Source organism: Oncorhynchus keta, chromosome 37 (assembly GCF_023373465.1).
Source record: "Oncorhynchus keta strain PuntledgeMale-10-30-2019 chromosome 37, Oket_V2, whole genome shotgun sequence".
Lineage (NCBI taxonomy): Eukaryota > Metazoa > Chordata > Actinopteri > Salmoniformes > Salmonidae > Oncorhynchus > Oncorhynchus keta.
In genome coordinates this window covers 15,932,455-15,942,215 of record NC_068457.1, presented here as the reverse complement: position 1 = coordinate 15,942,215, position 9,761 = coordinate 15,932,455, and positions in this window count along the sequence as shown.

The following is a 9,761-nucleotide window of genomic DNA, read 5'->3' as shown; positions in this document are numbered from 1 at the left end:
AGCAGTTGGACATCTTCATCACTGTTTAGTATCAGATGGTCAGTATCTGTGTCCTCAACACTCACCTCAAAGAAGATGTTGGTGTAAACGGTTGTATTATTGCCGGAGAAGACTAAATTCAAATATGTTTATTGGGATTTGATGGAATGATATTTCATTTATTTATGATATTACATTAGATGTGTAGTTAGTGTTTATTTTTTCAACATTTTGTTGTTATCAACTTGATTCATTAAAAGCCGAATTGAAGAGTAGCTGCAAACACAACATGTGCTATGTCAATGGGCAAATTACAAATCTTACAGTATGTGTGTATACCTCTTAATGGTGGAATTTAAGAAGTAAATATTTCTATGACGTTACCTACGACTGCTCTCCTTGTTGTTCACCTGGAAGCTCCTATTACAGAATCACATCGATATTTTGTAACCATATTCAAAGCAACACAATTTTGCTCACCAGAGAAAACACACCAAGAATGTTTTTTACATTTGACAACTGAACGAAAAACTTCATCATTCTACTTCATCCCATTGACAGAAATGATGGACGACAGGTAAAATATCCCAAATACAAAACATCTCATAAATATCTGACTGCTACTATTAATAATTCATTTCCTTTTTTTTGATAAAAAAAAAAAACAGAACAATAAGCGTAACAACAACAGGGATAATATATGCAGTAAAAAGCTCATTGTCTGACGGAGGAGTGGAGAGACCAGTGAAATGTGCACTGGAGTGAAACACGAGAGATCCCCGGAAAGGGTGAGGCTCAATGTCACTCTGCTCGGAGCACAGGCAGCGCAGGCAGCACAGACAGACATGCAGACAGGCAGGAAGCAAAACAAACCTCCCTCAGATGAGCCTAGCAGCTCAGTTAGAAGCATGATGACTGTGTTATGAGATAATGAAGAAAAAATACTTTGGCCAGTTGAAGATTTGCTCCATAGAAAGACATGTTATGAGCCTTGTAAAAAAACGATCGTAAAGGATGCTTATAACAAGATATAAAGCATTATAACTGCCTGCTTTAAGTAAAGTGTTACACATTTTCCCCAATAATCCAATGTATTTTCTTGAAGTGTGTTTGTGAGCATATCGGAGTGAAAATGTACAAGGTTACTTTGTGTTTCTTTGTGGTGTATGTACAGATGTGTTTATTCTATTTGCTGCATTTGTCCTTTGTATACCTGGGCTGTTGGTTGCTACACATCTTTCAATCTTAAACAAGTTGAGGCACAATACCTCCTTGCTTTAGATGACTTTGTGATGACCTTGTGATGCTTACCAAAAGGGTGTCCTTCGTCTGAAAGACTTATAGAAGAATGCTTGCCAACTTATTCTGTTCATGAAAGAAGAAGCACAACACATTACTGCCTTAGACCCTTTAGACAAACCTACTCGCTCATTCCACCTGAAGATAAACCATTAACCAAACCCAAACACATTGGTTTCTGGGAAATAAAGAGTGAACACATGGAGCTGCCATAAAAACCCTTTCACCTTTTCTGTTCCTTCTTTAGAATTACAATATGGTTGAAGCACAGCATTCACCTCTGGTTTTCCCGACAGCAAACATGTTAGTTGTTTACTTTGCTTCCCTTGCAAGGCTTTCTCTCTCAAGGCTAAAACCGAAGCATACCTCAAGACCATTTCTTGGTTTCATGCTGTTTTGTAGCCAAAATTCCTCACCTTGGCCCTTGTTAATTGCATCAGGGCTCTCTCCGTCTAGATGTGCTCTGGGATGGAGTCTCACAAGAGACAGGGCAGGTGTGACAGAACAACATTATAGTCCTATTGATGATCAGAATGCACTGGCCAGAGGGTGTGAGAAGCAGGCAGCACGTAGCTTTGAACTTAGCTTTGAACGGTGTCAGTCCGTGTTCCCTTTGTGCATGCGTTTCATTGTGCAGATAGGCACTAGTCGTATCTTTCATCTCGACGCCGTGCTCTTTGAGGTTGTAGTTAGTGGCGGAGGATGCGTGTGTGAGTGTGAGGAGACCAGTCTTTTTTCCATTAGCAGGTGTACTCTGTTGGCCTGCCCTGCTCAGACTCTTTGTAAGAGCCTCACCACTAGTTTAACCCTATCAATCGGGGTAAAGGAACTCGGGTATTTGCCACAATCACAGTTGACTCGCCCGTTATATCCGACTCCGTTTAACGTCACCAATCTGTGGAGGATGTTGTGTTTGCGGATTGGGCAAAACCTTACGTCTTTCACCCTAGTTTGGCTGCCCACCGTTCTTATCGAAGCTCCCAACATGCTTGTAGCTGCAACAGTAGGAACTAAAGGGGTGTCAACACTGCTGCTGCTGTGATGACTCCAGGTTGAAGGTTGTTTGGAGGAAAGGAAGTGGAGCCCTTTGCTCCCTCTACTTGTTGACGTGAGAGGAAAATAATGTATGAAAAGGATTGTTTCAGAGCTTCAGCTCACCACTGCTGTGATTACCGTAGCACTGTTTCAGACAGAGTCAGACCACGTCATTTGTACTGTACATGTTTGTTTGAGGGCAGAGATTGACTTATGGCACTTGAGTGATTTGTTTCACTTGTTGATTTGTGTGATTATATATCTTGCTACTCAGTGAGTGGTGCTAGACTTGTGTTTTCTCCCTGAGTCAATACATAGGCTCAGTGGGCTAGCACAGTCTGAGGGCACACATACAACCTGAGTTTAATTACGTGTCAGTCACAGTGAGGAAGACTTCATCCTCACCGTCCTGTTCTCACGTTATTGTAATTTAATGTATACCTTATTGTGGCTGTAGTTCTAGGTTATTTCAGAGCTTTTCCTTATACTCTGCCACGATTCAGGTTAGTGCTTGTATACCACATTGTCGTCTTTGTTCTCTCTTCTATTCCGTATTTTATTGTGCGTCCAATAAGCTTACACAATCCACATTCAAGGCAACGCCTAAAGCAAATTTTCGACGGAACTGGTTTCAGGTTCCAAGGCTAGGTGATATCCAAGGTGTATTAGGTATGGTAGTTCAAGGTACAGTATGTGCTGTATGGCCTATATATGGAATTGTTGATGTGCTGCAACAAACATTAATGGATTGAGTATGTCATGCAATGTGGTAAAGTACTATTTTATATACAGTATGTTCGCGAACACTTTTATTCAACCTGGTTCTTTGCTGGTTCTGGGGGAAAAAAGGTGAAAAATATTAATTCAAGGCATGATGCCTGGGTGTTATTAATTCAGAGCCACAGTGACAACTGAATAATACAATTTAATGAAATTTTTACATGGACTAAAAGTCAGAGTCCTTCCCTCATTAATTTTTAAGTCACTCTCAGGATTCAGGCTTTCCACAGTAATGACACCGGACACCTTTCCACGGGGCTGCATGGGAACATAGCACCCCCTCTCTTGTTCATATCATACGATCATAGACTTGAGGAAACATCTCTTTCTTTATTTAGTTTTCAATATGGTTAAATTCTGAAATGCATTTGATTCTCTCTCAATGAAATAGGCACGGTAATGGTTAAAGTAATGTTCCGTTTTTAAAAGGATTGGAATTATATATATTTTTTCTTCTTTGAGGGATGGCCTGAGTATACAAAACATTAACAACACCTTCTCTCTCCATGACATAGACTGGCAGAGCCACAGTGAAAGCTATGATCCTTTACCAATGTCAGTGTAGATGAAGGGGAGGAGACCGGTTAAATAAGGACTTCTTATTACGCGCCTGGCCTAAAAATGGTGTTGTCATGGCTTACTTCCCCCCACGGACTTTGGTCTAGGAGTTTAACAAAGAGTTTCCCTCTGCCCAGATGGCTCATAGCTACACGCAGAGAGAGAAAAAGGACAAAGTGATCACTTTTCACCAAAACTCTGAGGATTATCAGGACAGACTTTCTACCCCCCCCCAACTCTCTCTCTCTCTCTGCCGCTCTCTCTCACACACCTCCCACTCTCATTCATTTTCACTTTTTCACTCTCTCTTTCTCTCTCTCTCTTGCTCGGCATCGCTAGTCAATAAAACACTAACTAGAAAAGGGGTCACTGATGGGGGGATCAATCCGCCTAGCCCCCCTGTGGCTTCCCCATCTCTCCTTGGTATCCTGCGTTGTCTCCATTGTGGCCCAGGCCCAGTATGTAGCCTAGTCTAAGCTGAGTGAAAGAAGCCCCAATGTGCTGTGACCCTGGTGGAGAATGGATCAGCGGAGGTAGAGGTGCAGTAATCGAGGTAGTGTATGGACAATATCCTCTGTGGTATTGTGTGTTCTATGTGTGCTTTCCAAACACCGTCATCAAGTAGTCCAGACTCAGGGAATGATGGAAGATACTCATTGAATTGACGTCTTTAGAACATTTGATGATTGTCGCATCATGTAAAAGGCGCTGAAGGCTTTCGCTGGACGACAATGACAAAGAAAAATGCATTTTAACAAATGAAATGCGGTGAAGGGGATAGTTTTAATGTATCATATTATTGGAAAGCAAAGGGGCGACATGCTTACTGGTAAATTATTTTGTGTCACTCAGTTCCCGTCATGAGATAATACGCACCAGGTGAAATAACGTGTCTGTTCTTTGGCAGCATCCTGCCAGGCGCACTGTTCTCTGGCAATATCCTCGCGTCTCCTACGATTCAGCGTCCTGACATGTTTCTAGCTAAATGCATCCCAACACTTTACAAATACATCCAATTCTGCGACAGAACATTTTTGTTTTCCATTCAGTGTCACAACCGTCAAGTGGAGTTGCCATAAGAATATGTCGTAAAAAGATCAAAGATTTCGCACCTGTCCATTTGTGTAAGAGAAAATATGCTCTGGAATTGTTTTCCTGCACATCTTGACACATATCAAAAACAAAACAAACAAACAAACAGAAAGGATGTCTGTGAAAAGCATTTGAATTCTTAAGGATACAAATTTTGCCCTTTGTCACCAAAATAGAGATGTTTGCTCAAATAAAGGAAATGTCTCCAGCTGCTACTCATAGGCCTACTCATACATATCATGTAAGAACCTGCTACTCTTTTACACAGAATTAACTTGTTCTAAGTATCCATACTACAGTAAATTGAATTGCATTTGAATACTTGAAAAGTTGGAGACGGCAGAGTCCTGCCGTCCTCCCTTGGTTTCTAAATGTATGACTATTTCATATCAGTGGAGATATCCCTGTCTGTTGGGGTGATTGACATAAGCCCATATTAGGAGTTTTTTTTGTTGGAAATAAGTCCATGGAGACGTGGTGGATTCAGGCTGCAGAAGGAGGAGAGCGAGCGCTAGTCTCCTGGAGGAGCCGTGCCTTCTTAACCCCGCTCATTGGTATGCTGATGCGTACACGTGGAGGCACACTCTAAATGGCTGAGCCTTCCAGACCCCCCGACACAGCGCGGGGCAGACATGATCCCGCTGAGGCCCGGCGACGATATGCAGCGCGGAATACAGAATCATAGAACGAACCCAATTAATAATCACGTAGTTAGTTCATATTTTAGACACTGTCTGTGCAGTGTGCAGCCGCAGCGTCGCTCGTCTTGTCAAAGTTTTCAATTGGAGAAGTTGAGATATAGGGTTCAAAGTGTTTTTTATTTCTTGATATAGGCCTCACTGACAGGCCTATGTTTCTGGTCACATGTGACAGATGCATGGGGTTTTAACTTAAGACATATGGGCTTCTGTCATCATTCCCATAAGTGAAAAAACACACACAGAATCATGTTACATTTCCTTTTGTTTCAGATCACACCCCCAGTCCCAGAATTAGAAGAACAACATGTCAGCCAGAGACATATCTGCTGTCAAGTGAGAAGATAGAATATCACGTTACCCTATTGTGACTTTCAACTGTAAGACAGTTATAGACGGATTGTTTTTGTCATATAACGAAGTGACCCTGAACCATACCACTCTCCTTTCAAACTATTCCGCAAAACTTCTGAAAAAAAATCCCTTCAGAAAAAGACGGTTGGAATTCGGTAGACCTTAATGTCATTGTTAAGGAATATTACCAAAAACATACATATTTTTATCTTTATCGTTCTGAGGGACTTATCACTGAGCAGGCTTCGAGGTGCAAGGTTAGGTTTGACTCTTTGAACATGCTTAATGAAAGGCAATATGAAAGGTGCATCATCTGTTGTTTTATACCATTTTGTTCTGTTTCTCGGTATACTACACATGCTGCCACTAATTATACAAGCTAGGTAGTCCCCATACAGTCAGAAATGAAAACTCGACCGTTACTGACATATTCATTTTAAGTTTCTAATCAGATTTAAATATGCAAAGCAGGTCCCGATGGGTTTTCTTTGATATGCAAATAGAGAGTGCAAACAAAGGTGGAGGCGATGTAGATTTTTCAATATAAGAAAATCTCAAAGGTGGGCTCGTCGTCACATCTTGTTAGAAAAGGGAGGGGAAAAAACGTCATATTTCCATAATATAGCATCTAAGAGAAATGTCTTGATATTTTCCATGCAGAACAAAATACTTAAACAGAAATAAGACATGATGTGATATGATATGATAGGATAATTAGTTAGACAGTGTGCTTCAGAGTATTCATAATAGCTATAATCCCATGAGTAGGATACTGCATGCTCTACAGTCATACACACAGTAGTTGTGACTCCTATTCATATATCAAAGCCATATCTGATATGGATCTACTGTTTACCGTCCAGCTGTATCATTGCATGTAAACAAGCCTGACATGGTGCTCTGTGGAGTGTGTCCCAACTGCAGCTCACTGGCCAGTAATCAGTTTGATGGAATGTAAAGGGAAGGTCAGTGTTTCCATAATTCACTCTTACCATAAATCATGTTATGTGATCTGGATCCACATAGCTATCAGCGCTCTCTTACTGCTCGGAGAATGGCAGCAGTATTTTCTTAAGGCATTTTGGCCCTCAGATTGTGGAGGTCACTATGGGTAAAAAAAAAAAAAAAAGATTAAGCTCATTTAAGTACAGACAAAAACAATGTGATCTTTAATATAGAAGACACAAACAGTTTAGTGCAGAATACACTGCAGGCTGTCCTAATATGGAGACCGTAACAGATGGTTTTATTGACATGAAGTACTTTGTCGTATATTGTGTAGGTAAAGACACAAAAGCAGTTATGTGCGTAAACAGGCTTTCTTATTAATATGGACACTAAGATTTCATGGACATACAGCACTTTGTAGGCTACAATTTATTCTGAATAGTGTTCAAAACACTATCACCTCCACACACACTCATGTTCTTTGCATAGCATACAGTCAAGTTGCATGGTGTCTACAGCTACTGTATCAGTTAGCACCAACGTGAACAGAACAGACAGTAAGTAATACATGGTCAGCGAAGTGGAGCAAGGGAGGAGAGCTGACTTTTATTGACATCAGAATGGGGATGGTCTGACCTTCATTTCCAATTTCAGCCCACAGATTGGAAAAACCCTGACTGCTCTCTCCAGTGTCCCAAGCGCCATTTTCTGTCTCCATGGTGTGGAGAACATGATTTCCTTTTTACTGAAATTAAACAGGCTTCTGGCAAACAGTTCTGGCAAACCTTTGGCCAATTTGCTGCAATAAATATTTTCACATGCAAAAATGAGTTTTGTGGCAAAATGTTTTGGCATATTTGCGGCGACTTGTGAACTTATGGCAAACAATTGCCGGAAACATGTGGCGAACATTCTACTGTTCGCTGCAAATTTGCTGCAAACTCCGTATGACCACACTAATTAGATCAGGTTTTGGGTTACTGGGTGTTAACAACATTGAAATGTTGTATCTACATAAACCAAATTGCATATAACTTTAAATGAACTTGCTTCTCACAGAGAATTAAACTTAACATACTAAATTGACAAAATATACTAAACAACATGTATTCAACAACAGATACAAATACAGTGCATTCGGAAAGTATTCAGAACCCTTGACTTTTTCCACATTTTGTTATGTTACAGCCTTATTCCAAGAATAGATTAAAAAACTAAAATTGTTCATCAATCAATCTACAATACCCCAACACAAAAACCGTTTTTCTAAAAATATAAACAGAATACCTCATTTACATAGGTATTCAGACCCTTTGCTATATTCAAACCCTCTTTCCATTGATCATCCTTGAGATGTTTCTACAACTTGTTTGGAGTCCACATGTGGTAAATTCAAATGATTGGACATGGCAGGGTAGCCTAGTGGTTAGAGTGTTGGACTAGTAATCAGAAGGTTGCACGTTCAAACCCCTGAGCTGACAAGGTACAAATCTGTCGTTCTGCCCTTGAACAGGCTGTTAACCCACTGCTCCTAGGCTGTCATTGAAAATATGAATTTGTTCTTAACTGACTTGCCTAGTTAAATAAATAAAAAATTGGAAAGGCACACACCTGTCTATATACAGTGGCTTGTGAAAGTATTCACCCCCTTGGCATTTTTCCTATTTTATTGCCTTACAACCTGGAAATAAAATAGATTTTGGGGGGGGTTGTATCATTTGCTGTACACAACATGTCTACCACGTTGAAAATTCAAAATATTTTTTATTGTGAAACAAACAAGGAATAAGACAAAAAAAAACAGAAAACTTGAGCTTGCATACCTATTCACACCCCCAAAGTCAGTGCTTTGTAGAGCCACCTTTTGCAGCAATTACAGCTGCAAGTCTCTTGGGGTATATCTCTATAAGCTTGACACATCTAGCCACTGGGATTTTTGCGAAGGCAAACCTGCTCCAGCTCCTTCAAGTTAGATGGGTTCCGCTGGTGTACAGCAATCTTTAAGTCATACCACTGATGTCTGGGCTTTGACTAGGCCATTCCAAGACATTCAAATGTTTCTCCTTAAATCACTCGAGTGTTGTTTTAGCGATATGCTTATGGTCATTGTCCTGCTGGAAGGTGAACCTCTGTCCCAGTCTCAAATCTTTGGAAGACTGAAACAGGTTTCCCTCAAGAATTTCCTTGTATTTAGTGCCTTCCATAATTCCTTCAATTCTGACCAATTTCCCAGTCCCTGACGATGAAAAACATCCCACAGCATGATGCTGCCACCACCATGGTTCACTGTGGGGATGGTGTTCTCGGGGTAATGAGAGGTGTTGTTTGCACCCGACATAGCATTTTCCTTGATGGACAAAAAGCTCAATTTTAGTCTCATCTGACCAGAGTACCTTCTTCAATATGTTTGGGGAGTCTCCCACATGCCAAACGTATTTGCTTATTTTTTTTATAAGCAAGGATTTTTTTCAGGCCACTCTTCCATAAAGCCCAATTCTTTGGAGTGTACGGCTTAAAGTGGTCCTATGGACAGATGCTCCAATCTCCACTGTGGAGCTGGTGCTCCGTGGGATGTTCAAAGTTTCAGATATTTGTTTATAACCCATCTATACTTCTCCACAACTTTGTCCCTGACCTGCTTGGAGAGCTTCTTGGTGCCACTTGGTTGGTGGTACCCTTTGCTTAGTGGTGTTGCAGACTCTGGGGCCTTTCAGAACAGGTGTATATTTACTAAGATCATGTGACAGATCATGTGACACTTAGATTGCACACAGGTGGACCTTATTTAACAAATTATGTGACTTCTGGAGGTAATTGGTTGCACCAGATCTTATTTAGAGGCTTCATAGTAAAGTGGGTGAATACATATACCCGCACCACTTTTCATTTTTTTCATTTTCATTTTTTTTATTTTTTCCATTTCACTTCACCAATTTGGACAATTTTGTGTATGACCAAATCTATTTAATCTATTTCAATTTACATTACAGGTTGTAATGCAACAAAATAGGAAAAATG